The 17,385-nt window shown below is 43.5% G+C and overlaps 1 protein-coding gene across 3 annotated transcripts in view; it reads right to left on the bottom strand.

The window, feature by feature from the left end:
* ZSWIM6 (zinc finger SWIM-type containing 6) overlaps positions 1–17,385 on the bottom strand; it is a 111,726-nt gene that overhangs the window by 75,615 nt on the left and 18,726 nt on the right. The window contains exon 1 of one of the 3 annotated variants that reach the window (XM_040656058.2): positions 1,012–3,448. The exons of the other annotated variants lie outside the window; for them this stretch is intronic. The gene's annotated coding sequence lies outside the window, so the exon portion shown is untranslated. Of the gene's footprint in view, positions 1–1,011; positions 3,449–17,385 lie in introns of those variants that run through there. 3 annotated transcript variants of the gene reach the window in all.

The following is a 17,385-nucleotide window of genomic DNA, read 5'->3' as shown; positions in this document are numbered from 1 at the left end:
GCAGAATACTGCATTTCCTCACTTTCGGCCCCATACCAGCATAGGAAAGCACATCCATGCCATGCCAACCCGTGTCTCACTTTTGGAAGTGGCCATTTACATTCTGAGTTGTTGAAATGCAGTCTATATTTTGAAGAGTAAGGCAAGATAATGGAAGACAATAACAACAAAATAGGCAGAAATCAAAAAGCTACAAGAGTTCCAAAAAACTCCAAAAAAAAAAACCCAAAAAACAAAAAAACCACTTTCAAAAGGCATTTAACACAAGTTTGGGGACCACTCCACTCATTTAACTACAGTCCTCTGTGAATACCATTATTTAAATGTTATTAGAAGCATTAGGAGAAAACCACAAATAGCCAATGACAGCCGAGCAGCCACCCACATCCAGCCTCTGGGGCTGCACCTGGAGCGGGGCTCCCAGAGGCAGTGCACCAACGTGCTTCCTGCCCGCCAGCCTCGCACCGCCCGCAGGACCTTCTGGCACAGGGCACGGCTACAAAGCCACGCTGCCTCACATCCTGGTGGGGGAAACATGGGATGCTGGGCAGACAGAGGCGAACGAAAAGCTGCCCCGCGTCTGCAGGAGGAGACAAGAAAGGAAGTTATACGTTGAAAATGGGATGGGACAGGAACACTTTGTTTGTCACCCCCACTGTGTCCAAAACCCAACAAGGCAAGCGACCAACTAGAGGGTTTGCATCCTCCTGATTCAGCAAACGAGAAGGGAGAGAGAGAAAAAAAAACAACCCTTTTTTTTTTTTTTCTTTTTTAATAGTGAGGGATCTCTACCCCCACTCCAAGAAAACTGAGAATGCAGCAAAGCAGAGCCATTGATCTGCCACTGTGCACTGAAAAAAAAAAAGAGGAGGCACACGACAAACTTCCATGCTCTCCCGCTAAAAAACAATTCTACACTTTCACTGGAAATGTTTTTTGTTGCACTTAAAAGTGATTTTAATCTATTCATGATACTCGGGGAAAGAGTTCTGTTAAATGCTGTTTTCTTACCGAATCAAGTAGCTGCCTAATTTGTTACTCCTAATTTATCCACCAAAGTGAGAGCTCTGCTCTCTGCTCCCTGGTTGCAGCTCACCAGATGGGCAGTCCCCAAAGATGGACCTGGAGCGGAGAAGGAGGAAAGGAGGGGAAGAAACTGGTATTAACAGCAACCTTGCTGAAGTCGCTTTTCCTTCAGACACACGCAAAACTGTCCTTTCAGTTAACATCTCTAGAATAGTGAGATCAGGATGCTTCTTTAGTTATTAGAACCCAAGACAAGGACGACAAGGATGCAGTTTAGCACCAGAATCCCTTTACCCAAAGGGTCAACACAGGGAAGGAACACAACATGTTACCTAATATCCTGCCAAGAAAGGAGGGTTGCCCACAGGAAGCAGCCAGCACACACAGGGCATCCACCAGAGCTTTGATCCATCTGACTGCTGCTTTCTGCCTCCTCATAGAGGGACGCACCAGTAACGTGCAAAGGGGCTGCTCCTGTATTGTTTTAGCATTGTGGAAAAGTTTTGGTGTTTCATTCCTGAATACTTACACTGACTTCATACCAAGCTGGTCGCACTGCACCATGTAGATAGATGGTACACATGCCTACAATGCAGGACCATTGGCTAGTAGGGCACAAAGAGAAAATATAACACTGGGTGCTGGCACTGCAGCACTGCTCAATTTTTCTGTTCTGTCTCGCTGAAGGCTGCACCGCACCGGATTTCACAGTGGGTGTGATACTGGGCACGTTTCCATTCGGTTTACAAGAGAAGAGCGTCTCTCTCAGAATTGCACCTAAGTTTGTTTCACTGAGTCATCATGATGAGGGACTGCTCGTGGGACTGCAGGGAGCACTGCGCCTTGAAAACCGGGTCCAGAAAAGAGAACTGAAACAGCAATACGAATATTTACCATAACAACAACAAAAACCAACCACACAAGACTGAAACTGAATTAAGGTAGAAGGGATAAAAACAGCAACGAAAAAGGAAACAGACGAATGTGAGCGTTTTTGTAAAAACCCACGTGTAATTAATTTAATTTAATCCATCTCCGTGTGTCAAATTAAACCTCCGTCAGCGAACTTCAGAAGTAGCAATATGTTTACCTTCATGCTGTGCCTATTCCTTGTAGAAACTCAGAACTTATAACCCAATATACCTAGTTATCTTTCAATACACAGCAACATTAAAAGCTCCGAAGACCTATTTCATACGGCCTGTGCCACATTTAGCCAGCCTTAGTCACTTTACAGCTCAAGAGGAAATCCCAGATTGTGCTCACTGGAATGAGGTGTAAAACTAGTCTGATTCATACTGGCAACCCAGAGGCTCCGTCGCAGTCATGCTATTGTATTACTGCTGCTCGGATGCCCCAGACAGAAGCTGAGGCACCGCTCTGGTATGTGCTGTCCAGTAGCACTCATGAAATGTAATAACAATCTCCAGCAGACAAGACAGGAAAAGGACAGCGGAGAAAGCAGTGCGCAGCAGCGACTCACCCAGAGGCACAAAGCTCCTCAGCGGTACACAAATCCATCTCTGACGAGACCTAAAGGAAGCCACAGCCCCAGACTGTGCCTCGAACACCAGTTTTAGGGGCACTTCCCACACTAGGACATCTGGTCCTTGCTGGCTCTGCTAAGACCTGGCTCCCACACCACCTGAGAATGAATCTGGTGAACCAGCCTTGCCCCGCACGAACAAGTTTTCCTTATTAACAGTTTCAACGTGCGTTATGTCCCCTCTTGACTGTTCTCTCATTTGTCCTTATGATTCTGAACAGGTAACTACGGATGCCACCTACACGTGCAGTACACTCGCAGGAGAGAACTGGGAAAGCCATGAGGAGAGGGATTCTCCCGGCTGTTCTCCATCTCCCTCCTCTGCCATCAGCTCCACGACGCCTTCATAGCTGAGCTATGAAGCCCTGCAGCCAGCACCACCCGCTCACAACGGGGTGCTGCTTTACACACGGCTGCCCTGTGGTAAGGAACTGCCGCGAAGCTCTGCAGCCCCCAGAGATGACTGGAAGCAGTGAGATCAGTTATAAAAGGAACGGCAGCACAGAAAAATAAACCTGACAGAGGAGAAACAAGCAAAATAAAGCCAAGGGAGCAGCTTCAAGGAGCTACCGGAACCTGCTTAGCAAGCGCCCTGACGGCCAGAAGCCTCTACGAGCAGCATTTCTCCTAAAACACGTAACGAATAGCAGCAGTAACGCTTCCTGCACTCGGTTACGCTGCCGGTAAGGCGGACCTCGAACCGCGGCTCCCGCCCGTCCCTCAGCCGCCTACTTCCCGGGTGCGATCGTGGGTTGCTCCGTTTCGTAACCCGGAGCCGCACACGCGCACCGCGCCCGGGGCGACCCCACCCCCACCCGCCCCGACCGGGGGCGCAACGCCACCCACCCCGCGCGGCCCCGGCGACGGCGGCGCGCTCCGCGGCCCCGGGGCGGAAGGGCCGCCCCCCGCCGCTGCCATGCCGGCTGGCCCCGGGCTGAACCGCGCGTGCTACGTCAGCTGGCGGGGAGGCCGCATTCCTCGGCAGTGCCGGCAGAGCCGCCGCTGGGAAGCTTAGAAAGCCCTCAGCTGGAGCGAGGAAAGCAGAGCTTGGCCGGCGGCCAGGCGGCTGAGCTCAGCGTTTTGCAATGCACTTCCTTTTCACCGAGCCGCTTGCATAATGCCGGAGGGCCGCTGCCGACGTTAACCCTTCGCCCGCCCCGCGCGAGCTGGCGGCAGCCGGCTTCACCGTGGACACGCGTGGCCCCGTCGCCGGGAGGAGCCTTCGCTTCGCCCGTGTCCCACCACTGCCGAAAGAGCGCATTCCTACTCGGAGGCTGCAAACGGCAACGCGGCTCCGAGAGGCAGGCGCGGCCGCCCGCGGTGCTCCCAGCGCAGGGCTCCGGCACCGGCACCGGCACGGCGCTGCCCCTCCGAGCGCCGCAGGAGCCGGCAGTCGTCCGCGGCACTCTTGTCTGCCGAGGTGTGAGAGCGGAGGGAAATGCTACGCGTGACACTGCCGAGTGCAAGTGTCAGCAACAGCGTGAACCGATCTCATTGATAAGGCACGCTCGCAATCTTCTATTTTGTAACATTCTGTAATCTTCTAACCCATCAGGCTTAGCTCTATTTCTCGGGGGACGCACCGCACAGAAATACGGTGCTGGCCTGAGCCAGGCTTTGCCCTATAGGTGAACGCACATCCAATACACGCTGCCTCGCCCCGTGAGGGAGACCGATGTCAAAGCAGACAGGGGAGCACCCCAGGAAACACCTGCATAAGATTTAATAACTTCAGCTGCCAGCATCACATCACTGCCATAAGACTGTAGACACCGTAAGCTGAAAACAAACAGTCTGAGCTCAAAGTGTCACAGCAAAGTTAAAGATCGGATTTAACTCAGCCAGCAAACAAACTTCAGGTGTTTTGTGAGGAATTTTGTCAGAACAGACCGTTTCGAACACCTGTCTCCCACCAGCAGCACCTCTTACTACTAACTCCAAAGAAACAGATCTCCCTACTTCCCAAAGAAGAGCAATTACACTGCTAGTAGGACCACAGCCTTATACACTACTCTGTGAAATCACCAGCTGGTTCCCACAATGGGTATCTATGTTTCAACCAGAAAACTGTAGCTTCCCCACTAAAAAAAAAAAAAAAAAAAAAAAAAAAAAAAGCCACCTCGATCAGCATCCCTCAGAACTGACACTGCCCAAGAGCTGCCCAAGCCCAGTAAGAGCTGTGGATTCTGAATCTGTAATTTGTTCAAGCTTGAAAGAGACACCATAGCACCGACCCGTGCTCCTAAGCTGTATGCGCAGGTGGTGCAGGGAGAGACAGCATTCTCATTCCGTCCACATCACACACATAACATACAGGTACTAACAAACGCCTCATCTTTACACTACTCCCTTCACGTTAAGTTTGATAAATCTCCACAGATTGTCCAGCTTGCCACCACGTACAAATTGAACAGTTACCTGCTACAAATAGAAGCATCTCATCTGGATGCATAACTGACACCGGGATTTAAGAGCATGGAATGAATCAGTTCAATGCCTTCAAAGCACCAAGGCGCTTATTTGTATAAAAGTCCCCCCTAGCTACTGTAACTGCCACAGCATACATATTTTAAGCCAAGATTCTATCAGCATACACAGCAACACACAAAGAGTATACGATGGGGTGACTTAACAGTTGCTGTGGGGACCATAACTTCTAGTTTTCTTGACATGTACAAATTCAGTCTCTGCTTTAAGCATGCAAACTATTTCTTTTGCATGTAGTACATAACTGGACTGGAAAGGATCTGTTCCTTTACCTGATCTGTCATTACCAAGTGCAGTCCACAGATTTATAATCATTAGTCTTGCCGAAATATGTCTAACAATGTCAGTTCTAAAACCAGGCTATGGTTCTGCTGGGTAACTGACAGCAGCATTAAGGGGATTTTAGCTGAGCTTCGGCTCTCCTTTTGGGATCTCATCTGGGGTACGTGCATGAACTATAAAGAATAGTTCCCCACAGGACTCCCCTGTTCTCTGCCATCCCAGTGATGTCCCCAAGTCACCTTAGCCGACACAAGACAAGTTGAGGAACTTTTAGTACATCTTATTAGGCACTACAGCTTGCTATACGATTCCAATTAACAATTATTTGCTACATCTGAAGCGAGCAGATAATTTAGTTTTAGCCTCATTTATAACGCTTCCTCAGGTTTATTTCAGGCGGCTCCCTCAGTGAAAGCAGTGTCACTTCAGTGGTTTTTACCATACCCCTACAATTATCTGAACAGCGCTCAAAATGAAGTCCTTCAAAAGCCTCCCTAAAATAACCTCATTCTTAAGTGTCTCCAGCTTCTCTAATTTAGATCAGAAACATTTTAAACATCTTTGGACTGTTTTAAAATATCCCTTTTTAGCTGCAGAAGAAAAGTTAAAAATCACAGCCCTCTGGAGCATTACAAAAGGGAAATAAATATGGGATTCCAAAATTATCTCCTAGGGTCTTATGAAGGCTGCTCCAAAAGTAATGCCTCCTGTTTATCTCCATGGAAACTACTACAGCTACAAAGAGCACAATAACACTGCTTGATAGAGCAAATTCTCAGCTACAAAACACTACTTTTCAACACAGTCACCACCAGCAGCTGTGCATTTTCACTAGCAATGAACAACAGCCTGCATACTGCGCTCGTAACAATCTGCACTAGCAGAGGTCCCCCTCTGTCACTGTCACCACTGCGGAAACGCAGCACCCGCTGCCTCGCTGTGCTCACATCCACTGCTTGGACTCCATCACAGTTCAGCAAGTGTTGATGTGCCACTGACACACCTTTGCTTTATACACACTGCCATGTTAGATGCCAGTCCGTCAGAGTGCCTCTCTGCTGCCATCTGTCATATGGGAACCACATGGAGTGGGATACTGGTGGGAAGGTTCAACCTCTACTGCCATATCACCAACATCCACCTCTGACATCATGGACCAACATAGTAACGTAGGAGGAATTACTTTCAGAACAGCCCTCATATTATTTTTAAGCCTTTTGGATTCAGAAGCAGATAATCCATTTCTAGAGATTCCAGTTGACGATTATGCAATGCTGTACAATTATGAACCTATTTAGCCATGAAACCACACGTTCACATCTTTGTCCTCAGTGCCTCTTCCTCTTTCTTTTTTTGCTACACCCATTTTCTTCACTATTTGAGAATAAGCTTTTCAGAGCTAGCACTATCTGGCAGCATGAGTTTGTACAGCATCTAGCACAAACAAGATAAAACAAACACTGTGCGCAGGCTGCAGGTGGATAAGCACAGAGGCGGTGGGGAAGTACTGTACTGGCAGTGCACACGAGCCACAGAGAAATCTTTCAGTCACAGGACAACATCTCCACCAAACCAACAAAAACTTAATAAATGAATCATTCGGACTTCTTAAGATGAATAAGTACTTTTATAAAGAGCTTTTTCTTTGTTACATGAACGCTAAGAAACAGGAAATACGGAGAAAGGAAACTGCTCCAACCCATGAACAAGGAAGTGAAGGGAAACAAAAGGACAACTCAGCATAATGATGCAGTTAGAATTTCCATTTCAAGAGAAAAACCAATATGCATCTTTATTTTGATTGCAGTTATAAATAAATCACTAGCCTTGCAATTATTCTTGAAGACCAGCCATCAGTGCTAAACTACACCCTCCTTAAATCTGGCAACTCTTCACAAGTTCTATTTAAGAACTGACTGAACTCCTACACTTCATTTTTGCAGACTAAGACATGGATTTCTCCTGTGAGCTCTGCACTTTCAGAAGCGCTAGCTCTTCTCATCTCTGCAAACCCACATTTCACTCACAGGAGGCCTACAAAGAAATGAAAGGAAGTTTGGAAGCGATGTTACTTCCTGAAACAGTCTGTAGTACAGAGGAATTGCCCAGATACTGGATGCTTTCACACAGCTGTTACTTTGTTGAGCTGTGGTGGACAGCATACTTTATGAGGGCTGAAGGTGAAGGGCTGAGGCCAGGCTATTTCAGGGATTCTGCAATGACCTAAGGATGCTGCAGAGGGAACAGCCCTTCTTCCATTTCCCCAGTCAACGTGGGTATGTTCCAGGAAGCAGAGAAGTGTACATTCCATCTTTTTTTTCTTTCTTCTTTTTTTTTTTCTTTCAAGCAGCAGAGACAGAAGTAGGAAGAAGTTCATTCACTGAGGCTGTTACATATGCATTGTTTGTTTTTTAACAGGCAGTACTACATCAGATAAACCAAGCCCCAGAAAGAACCATCGAGGTGAATGGGATGCTTTGTTGTCAGGTACTTTCCTTCCTCCACCTCAGTTCTGGGTGGCAGGCAACTCTAATTGCTCCCTCCTGCTGTTCTGTTTTCTTTGGGAAAAACTTCACCAGTCAGGCCTAATGTAATTTAAGAGCTGGATAGGACAAACTAGGTGTGCCAGATAGAAAGGGGATGCCCCTTCCTCTTCCCCAAAGACAGATTTACTGCCTTAGCATAAGCACAGATTAGAAGAAGGAAGGTAATAAAGCATTCCATTAATGGCTTATGATTAGCATTGGGAAATCCACAGCACCTCAGGCTAACACACCCACAGGCATGGCTTTGCGTGCTGCTGGCAGCACCAGGCAGTGTGCAGGAACCACTGGCGCTCATGCTTGCCACCAGTTTCCCCACAACTCTTCTCTGATCCTACAAATGGAACTGAAGCAAAGAATGGACCAACTAGGAAAAAAAAAAAAAACCACCATCTTTCATTGGCTAAGTTCTCTGATCCACAACACCACACCCAGCCACAGCCAAAACAAAAACCCCTCTTCTGCTGGCACAACTAAAGGAGAAGAGTCAAGGCACAAAGAAGCATCTGAGGGCAAGTTCCATACTGACACTGCAAGAAATGCAGACAAAACCACAGCCTAAGTCCTACATATATACGGACTGAGCTCTCCCACTGGTCACAGCAAATGGTGGAATACTTGCAGAACTTTAGCCCAATCTTCAGAGTTACTTTAATAGGTTCTTAGCAGTTTAAAACATATATAGCAGTAACATTGGTTCTCTCCCCAACGTATTTACAGAGAGCTGTGAAATGGTAAGAAACCCTGAACCCACATGTTATTTATGTTGCTGATCTGACATGAAAATAACAGTTTCTTAACATCTTTTTTTTTTCCTCAGCACTACTATAGCTAATAAGCCACAACACTCATGAAGCAGTCTGAAACTTTCCCAAGCACTCTGAAAACGTAGCTGTACCCAGTGCCATTTCAAGTAAAAGACGTTATGTTCCAACTTGTGTTTCATTATGAGTTGGTTCAGTGCATACATGGCTTGTTTCTCTCTGACAACAATTTTGCAAGCCTTCAGCATAGGTTAAACCTGTTCTCTTGAAATGTCAAGCCCCTACAAGAAGAGGCAGGAAGCCTATTTATAAATTAGTCTGAATATATTACTATGGTATCTTCCAAACTTTACAGAGCCCTGTTCTGGTTCAAGTTACAGCCTTTGCTGTATTTTCTGCCTACAATATACCATTCATAACAAAATGCAATTGCCTGCAACAAAGCATCATCAGCTAATTAGAACTGCAAGTTTAGCATCTAAAGGAGTGCCACCACTCCCTTATTCGAATGAACGGTACTGAGGGTCCATAGAGTTCAATTCAGACTGCCTTTGTGAATGGGGGCAGCCTCTCTGAGAAGGTAAGGGTAAAGATCAAAGCAAGATCATCAGCCATGAACCTCTCACTAGTCTTCACAACAACCAAAACTACAGAAACTGGCCTTGGCAAACTGAGATGTATAAATTCACTGTAATTCAGCTTCTCCAAAGATCTTTAGGGAAGAAAGTGGTCCCCAGGATGAACCTAATTCCACAGAATGGTCAAAAGAAAAGGCTCCTGAAGTTCTAGTACAAAAGAACTTAGTAACACCGAAGTGCAAATGCTTAAAGTAAGTATCCGTCCCGCTGCTCCTAAACCACCTTTTTTATCAAAGATCAAGTCATTATGAAAACTGTGCTGCAAATCTTTTAATTTAATTGCTGTTCACAGAATGCAACCATTTATAGTTATCTCTTTAATGAACAGCCCTTCACATATTTATTAGTCAAGCAACTGGTGGTGGCGTTCTCCAGCTTTACCTGAAATCCCGTTACCATGTTTAACATTTAATCACCACGCAATGGCATGAATTATAACCTATAAACCAAAGCTACACCAGAACTCGCAACGAGAATTCACTGTCCCACGCTCCGAGGAAGCACTGAATGTTGATGGAAGGGATGACCTTAGAAGTTACTGTAGCAGGTGAAGACAAGAATGGTATACAAATGAAAAAATAACTACTGTCACAATTTGGCTGCAGCAACATCTGCTTCCAAGCTAGAAAATAGTCCTTTAAGGTAGGTACGTTACCTTCTCCTGCTGGCATATTTTTGGAGTCGCTCCCCTTTCTGGGCAGGTAAAATGAGCTGAGGAAAAATGAGATGCAAAGAGAATGGTTGTGTTCTGGGACCAGCTCTCACACAGGCCTCTGCCAAGCAGCAGCTGAATCCTCCCTAATCAGAGGGCTGCTACAGCAAAGGCTCCAGGCACTCTAGGTCAAGGGCAGCTAATTACACTCACTGTAAGCTGCCAGAACTTCCTCGGACCCACACCACTGTGTCTCTGCTTACTCTATACTTGCTTAAAAGCAGTGGGTGCACTCAAGTTTCTCAGAGGGTTACCATGCATTCCTTCAGTGTCCCCAGAATGTCCTGAAGCTTCCAAAGCTGAACCAGAAACTGCTGTACTAACTGATGCATCTGTAGGCTGCTTCTGTTAGCTGTGTTCTGAAGATGAGAGGAGATTATAGAATAGAAAAGGCCTGAAAAAGTGAGTATCAGAGAAGAGATGAGAGAAAATGCCAGACAGCATGGCAGAAAAAGAAAGCCAGAGAAAAGAGAGGAGAAAACCAGTAAAGGACAGGGGAGAGGAGGTCCATAAAAAGGCCAGAGTGGGTCAGAGAGGTCAGATATGGCAATACAAGCTCAGAGTACATTGGAGAAGGTTAAAGAAGAGGGGACAGGGATACAACATGGGGGGAAAAATAAGGTCAGAGAAGAGAAGATCAAAGAGAAAGGCAGCAGGACAGAGGAGAACAGGAAAAAAAATAAAGAAGGCAAAAGAGATGGTCAGAGATGAGAAGAGGTCAGAAGATCAAAGTAAATCAAAGAGGGACATAGGTCAGAGGGTAAAGTAGGGTCAGACAAGATCAGAAAATTATGTAAGAGAAGGACAAAGAAGCCATGGAAGCTCAGAGGTATGTCACAGCAGGACAGACTTGTCACAGAGGACAAGGTCAGAAAACAGGTGGTCAGGCATAACCTTGCCAGGTCAAAAGAAGGTCCCACACACACTGATGTCCTCTCAGTCACTGCTTTCCAGTGACCATGACAATGAACACTGGAGGCAGACGATATGAACAGAAAGGGCCAAGATGATTAGCTGCTTATTCCCCTGTCAAGGAGGAAAAAAAAAAAAAAAAACCCAGAAAAAAAAAACAGAAAAAAAACCACACCAACTTTACCCAGATGTTTCTACCAACAGCTCTACCAAACCAAGTTCCTTAGACTCAAATAACTTTGCTTTTTGGACTAGGATGATCTATTTGCCTCCACGGATTAGGTATTTAAATTCAAACCTATTAACATGCTCTTTAGTTCCTAACTTCCATTAATATGTCACCTCACCGTGGACTCGTAAAACACAGAATTCTCCTTAATTAATTCATATTTTAGAGAACCTAATTTATACTAGCTAGCTCAAGACCAAGCAAGCTTCTCCTTACTGCCTTCAGTGACTGGATTGAACTTAGTTTTAGGCATGATGAAATGCAGAATTTTAGCGTGGATGAGACTGGTGAAACCAGTACTTTGCTAAGTATATTCATGGCATGGAGAGAATGCAAATGAATGAGCATACAGGTAGCTCACTCAGTAATGAATCTTCTGGCTGTACTTTTGATACTCTTCTGTGTGTGGCACAATCCTAAACATAAATTTTTTTTTGCCTGGTCATACATCTTCAATCACCCATTACACAATATATGAACTTAAAGAAGGCTTTATGGTAATGGAAAGTAGTACGTTCAAGATCAACACTGTCTTTTTTCCTTTTTTTTTTAATTTTTTTTTTTTTTTTTGAAACAACCTTTTAAAAGCAACAGTAATATCTCTGCATTGCATTCTAATCAAAAGATGTAGAAACAGCCATTTCATCTCAGTTATGAACTTCTCAAGTTGCACCAGGGGAGCTTCAGGTTGGGTATTAGGAAAAATTTCTTCAAGAGTGGTCAGGTGCTGTGATGGGCTGCCCAGGAAGGTGGTAGAGTCACTGACCTTGGAGGTGTTCAAAAAATGCTTAGATGTGGTACTGAGGGATATGGTTTAATGGAAAATATTGATGATAGGTGAACAGTCAGACTAGATGATCTCAGAGGTCCTTTCCAACCCTGGCAATTCTATCGTTCTCCTGCATATGCATCTCCATCTGTTGTTAAGATGTCCAGAAGAGCATACAGGAAGATTACAACTTAAGAGGTTCCAAGGCAACTTAGGCCCACCCACATTAACATAACCAGCAAGTGAATATTTGACAATTAGGTTGTGGCTATGACTTCATCCTTGCACATCCAGAAGTAATTGCTGGAAATGCTTGAGGTTTTCCATCAAGAGTTTAAAGAAAAGCAGAACTTCAAGGAAAAGAGGGAAACAGAGAGAAGAGGAACTGTCAGGGAACTTTGCCTGAACTGCCGTAAGTATGGACATTTTAGAACATGACCATTTGCAAAGGAAACATTTATGTATTCAAATTCTGAGGCGTGGGTTGAGTACTTGAGTCAAAAACACATTGCTTGTTTGTATAAAGAACATTTTCTTGCTTCCTTCTTGTTCTATTTGGAAGAAAACCTGCAAACATTTATAAAGCTGTATCATTATTGTGCTTCAAGCTTTCTTCTCCTGTTATACTCTCCCAGAAACCTAACAGCAATTAGGAAAGCTGGCTGTCCATGCAATTTCATACAAGCAACAAAGTCCCACACTTCAGTTTTTAAATACATACTTTTTCCCTTTGACCATGAACTCTGCAGGGCAAAAACTGCCGTCTTGTGTGTTTACACAGCGCGTAGGAACAAGGAAACACAGACTTGCAGCTTGGGACCTCCTGCCACAGAATGACAGCAGCAAATGATAAACTCAACTGTACATAAGATGTGCTATCCATTTCCTTCCAATACACTCATGTTCCCAATATAGGTAAATTTCTACTTGTTTTTCCAAAAGTGATAAAAATAAATTTGATGGGTGTCACTAGAATTCATTACAATGACAAATGTTTGCACACCACTACAGTACTGATTACAGTGTAAGTCACAAGAGAAAAGACCGGTCCTATGATACTACATTCCTGTTTCTACTACAGAAGATGAAATATATTTACGAACAAACAAATAAAAAAACATGCCAGAACTTTGAATGCAAGGTGGCATCTTTACCTACATCTATTATTTTCTTACCTACTTGTCTTCCATCCATGCACCAGCCTTCTATGTAAACACAACTGGCCCGTATTTCTCAACTGTAATCCAGAAGTAAAGAACTTAAAGTTGCTTACTGGAATGACAAAATTAGGAAACATACTCCTCTAAAAATATGGTAATCTTTGCCTTTTTTAAAAAACAAACAAACAAAAAAATCTCCTGCAATATCTACCTTGAAGAAAAAAAAAATTCTCCAAGTCTCAAACAGCACGGAAGGGAGAGCAGAGAGATGCCAGGGTCAGTTGTTTACTATTCCACTTGACAGCTATCCTGCAAGTTGAGCAAACAAAACCCCCACCTTTGTCTGTGAGAAAGAAAGCAGCAAGTGGGTCACCTGCAATCAACTTCTGTTAAACAGAAATCCAAGCAAACTGTAGAAACAATCATGACAGACAGACAGGTTAGCAAACAACAGAGTAACAGGGAAGAAAACACACAATTAATGAAGTCATTCTGTAACTCCTCCCAAATAAAAGCAGTACCAATTCCAACTCCACCCACTTACACATTGGTATTGATGCCTGTGTTGTAAATTCAAGCTTTACAACTCTCCCTCACCAAGATGAATGGAATTGTTCCAACTACACAGGCATGGCAAATGAGGAATCGTGATTGTTTTTTAATTCAAGCAAGTGATTTCACTTCACTGCTGTTTGGGGTTAAAGGTTGTGTCTGAAACTCCAAAACTAGAAGATGTTACATTGTTCTTTCATTGTTAAGTTGAAGAATAATTAGAAGCTTCACAAGTTAAAACTCTTCACTTTCACTACAAAAGTACCAGTAAAACAAAAGAAACTTCAATCTCACAAACACAAGTGCTCATTCATGAAGAAGGTTGGAAGGATATTCACAAGCAAACAATTCACATTCTACTCTGAGACAGAAACACCATTCATTACCCTGAACTTCCATACTGAGAAAAGCATTATTTTCAAAAAAATCATAGCCCACCAAGAACTATAGCTTAAAGAAGTGAATGGGCCTTGCATTTCTAAATAAAGCAGAATATTTTATTCCAACCTTCAACGTATAATCATTCCTTGCAGCTATCACCATGGTATCTGCATCCAAGATTAAGAACGTGGCTTGCATTTCATGCATCCTCCAGCCCAAGTCTCAGGAGGGAGTATGATAAAACAGTAGATTCCTAAGTAGTGCACACGTATTGTTGTAACAGTTTGTAAGTGTGTCTGTCGATATTCTTCAATGTTGACCAAGAGTCAGAGTCCCAGAAACAGAACAAGATCAACTCTACCAAAAGAACAGACTAAGTAGTGACACGTCTCAGCTAGAAAATACTTCAGACAAAAATAATAACAATAGAACAACAGGCCTAAACTGTATTGATAACAGATCAAAAATCCTATAGCTTAAATTCAGCTGCCAGAAAACACACCATCAAGAGTAGCTAATTCCATGCTGAAAGACTCAAAAAGCCCAAGAGCTGCAGAGTTGTTTTCATTTAAAAATCTCCTTTTAAAGCCCATTCTTAATGGACCAGTTATTTTTTGAAAGAAACCAGCAAGGACTGTTTTTTAAAAGACATTTTAGTGCCAACAAATACAAACATGCCTTAAGTGATTAGCCACATAACTACTGCTGCGCTATTCACTTGTCCACAGATTTAGGTATCAAGTACTCTATAAATCGGACTCCAAGGGTTTCTGTTTTTGGTGAAAATTAGATTTAAGCTCTGCAACCAGTTGTTAGCTTTCAGTAGGTTCCACAATAGCAATATATGCCTCAAAGCACACAACTGATTTAAACTCAGTCTAAGGCCCAGCAACATCACCTATTGAGTCAACAGTGAGTCTAGGCTCAACTACAGATGTAACAAAAGCTATGTTTGCACTAGGAATGCCTGGTGTTATACCCTGTAGATATGTCTTAGTATAACCCACATTCATCTTTCTATGGGGGCAACCAGGTTCTAAAACTGCAAAAAAGCAAACCTCTACATTAGTCACTCTTAATGCACATGGCTCTTCATAGGATGAACTGTCTCTCAAGAACTGCAGGTGACCTTTAAAAATGGTTCTAGACTTTATATAATAGAGTTTGAAAAAATACAACCCAAAACAGATCAGAACTTTTTCTTATTGTATTTAGTTATCACAAACTACCCAAAACTTCCCAGTGACATGAGATAGGATAAAGCTTATAAGATGAGTCACAGACCAGAGACTTCATTTGCAACAGGTGAAGAACATGCTACAGAACAAAAACTGTGAGAGAGGACTAGACAAGCAGAAAGGAGTATGTTCATATCAGTAGCTAACCAAAGAGATCCCAAAATGACTGTGAGCTCACGTAATACTACTCCCCATAGACTAGAACGTGCCTTCAACAGCTGACAAAACTTGCCACAAGCAGGATTTAAAAAAAATAAAGAAGCATTGATTTTACAACAGAGATAGATCATTTGGATTTGGAGGGGTGTACAGAACAACTGCCACCCATGACCTTTCTGACAGTCAGCCTACCTTCATCTCTAATGCAGAAAAACACTCTGCATGGTGTAATTCACAGATTACTGTTGAGTGTGCTGTGTTTTGATAGCCCTACACATGATACGTCAGTGAACTGTCCTAACTCAACAGTTTTCAAATATAATTCCTTTATTAAAGGGCATAGTACATAAAATGTGAAGATCTTTCTTTATAGACGGTATAGTTAAGTAACCGCAAAACAGAGTAAATTAAAAACAGCATAAGAAGCTTAGGAAAGAAAAAAGGTGGCTGTAACCAATTTTAAATTACTCTCTATTGTTCAGTGAACACAGTGCATCTTACTCTCTGTAAAAGCAGCCTGGGCTCTGAAGTCTGCTGTAACTAAGCTCAATGTCTACTGACGCACAAGAGGCAGAACTGCATTATTCTGTAAGATTGCATGACTGGAACAGGACTGAATGAGGTAAACAGACTGAGAGTCTACTATAACAACCTTTTTCTAATTGATGATTTTTTTTCCCCAATATTTGGTATCACTTCCCAATGAAATGTTGAACACTAATGTTATTTTGATTGAGATCATGTAATTCGGCTAAGTTCGCAATTCTTTTCTCCAAGACACCTACAAAAGCATTCAACAGCAAACATTTTAAAAGAGGTAGCACATCATATTACAAGTGTTCTTTAAAGAAGAATGTTTTTATTGTTCGTTTCAGACTAGTAGATTAATGATATTTTACAAACTGAGATAAAAATATCTGTTTGCGAAGGCTGCACAAAGTGTTTCTTTATGCTGTTCTGCACATTGAGACAAACAATTTACTGCTAGCAAAACGAACAAGTTGAATTTTGCGACACTGCATTGCTCCATTTGTGCAAGGGTTTACTTTCTATACTTCATTTACCTCTCAGAGTGAAATGGGGCTGCCTTCTTGCTATCATGTTGGTGCACTCCAGTTCCTCTTCCTTGTGCCTGGAGAGCTTGATGTGACTTCAGCCGGCGCAGCCCTCCCCCAGATCACTCACACAGTGGCCACCCTTCAAAGCAGAACATGCATTTCTCCTTCAGAAAGTTCTCCCTCAGCAGCGTTGCTGAGTTACATGGTTGAATGTCAGGGTAAACAAACAACTGGAGAGTTAAAGGAGACACAGAGCAGACCAAGGGTTTCTGGCAATGATTTAGGTACAAACTAAAAATGAAGGGGGGGAAAAGGAAAGGGGGGATAAGTAGCATACCTTTGAAGTTATTGGAGTAACAATCCATGAGGAATAAAAGGTACTGCTGTTGTAGAAAGAGTATTACAGAAGCAAGAGCATTGAGATACTGCTTTACGAAGATCAGGAGTCACTTATTTTGAACAAGTATTTCAGGAACTCTCCCACATAATGTCAGATTCAGGAAAACTGAAAAGCTCCCAGACCTACAGGGTTTATTTATTTAATCTAGTTTAACCCCAGCGACACCCCCGTTCCTCACCACAAGACAAATCACACCACTTGAGCAAGCACTTCCTTCCCTTTATTTTAACTTGATTATTCTGCATTACAGCATTTTGCAGCCCCAAAAGCAGCAGCACATGGTTTTCTTTAATAAAAAATAACATCCTTCAAAGACAATAAGGTCAAAATAAATATCTGTCCTTCAGGAGCAACACAATTGGGAGGAATTAAGTTTCTGGGTATATTTCTGATTAGTACCCATGCTGCCAGCTGCCTCTACACTTGTGCTTCTCAAGAAAGCTTTCCTCCCCCCATACCTCCAAAGGTCTTTGTTCCAGCCAGAAGACAGCTCACTTTACCCTGAAAGCCTGAGCTTTTGTCAGCTGTT

The sequence above is a fragment of the Gallus gallus genome, chromosome Z, assembly GCF_016699485.2.
Source record: "Gallus gallus isolate bGalGal1 chromosome Z, bGalGal1.mat.broiler.GRCg7b, whole genome shotgun sequence".
NCBI lineage: Eukaryota > Metazoa > Chordata > Aves > Galliformes > Phasianidae > Gallus > Gallus gallus.
Note: the sequence above shows the minus strand (reverse complement) of the source record. Positions and strands in the feature narration are given on the sequence as shown.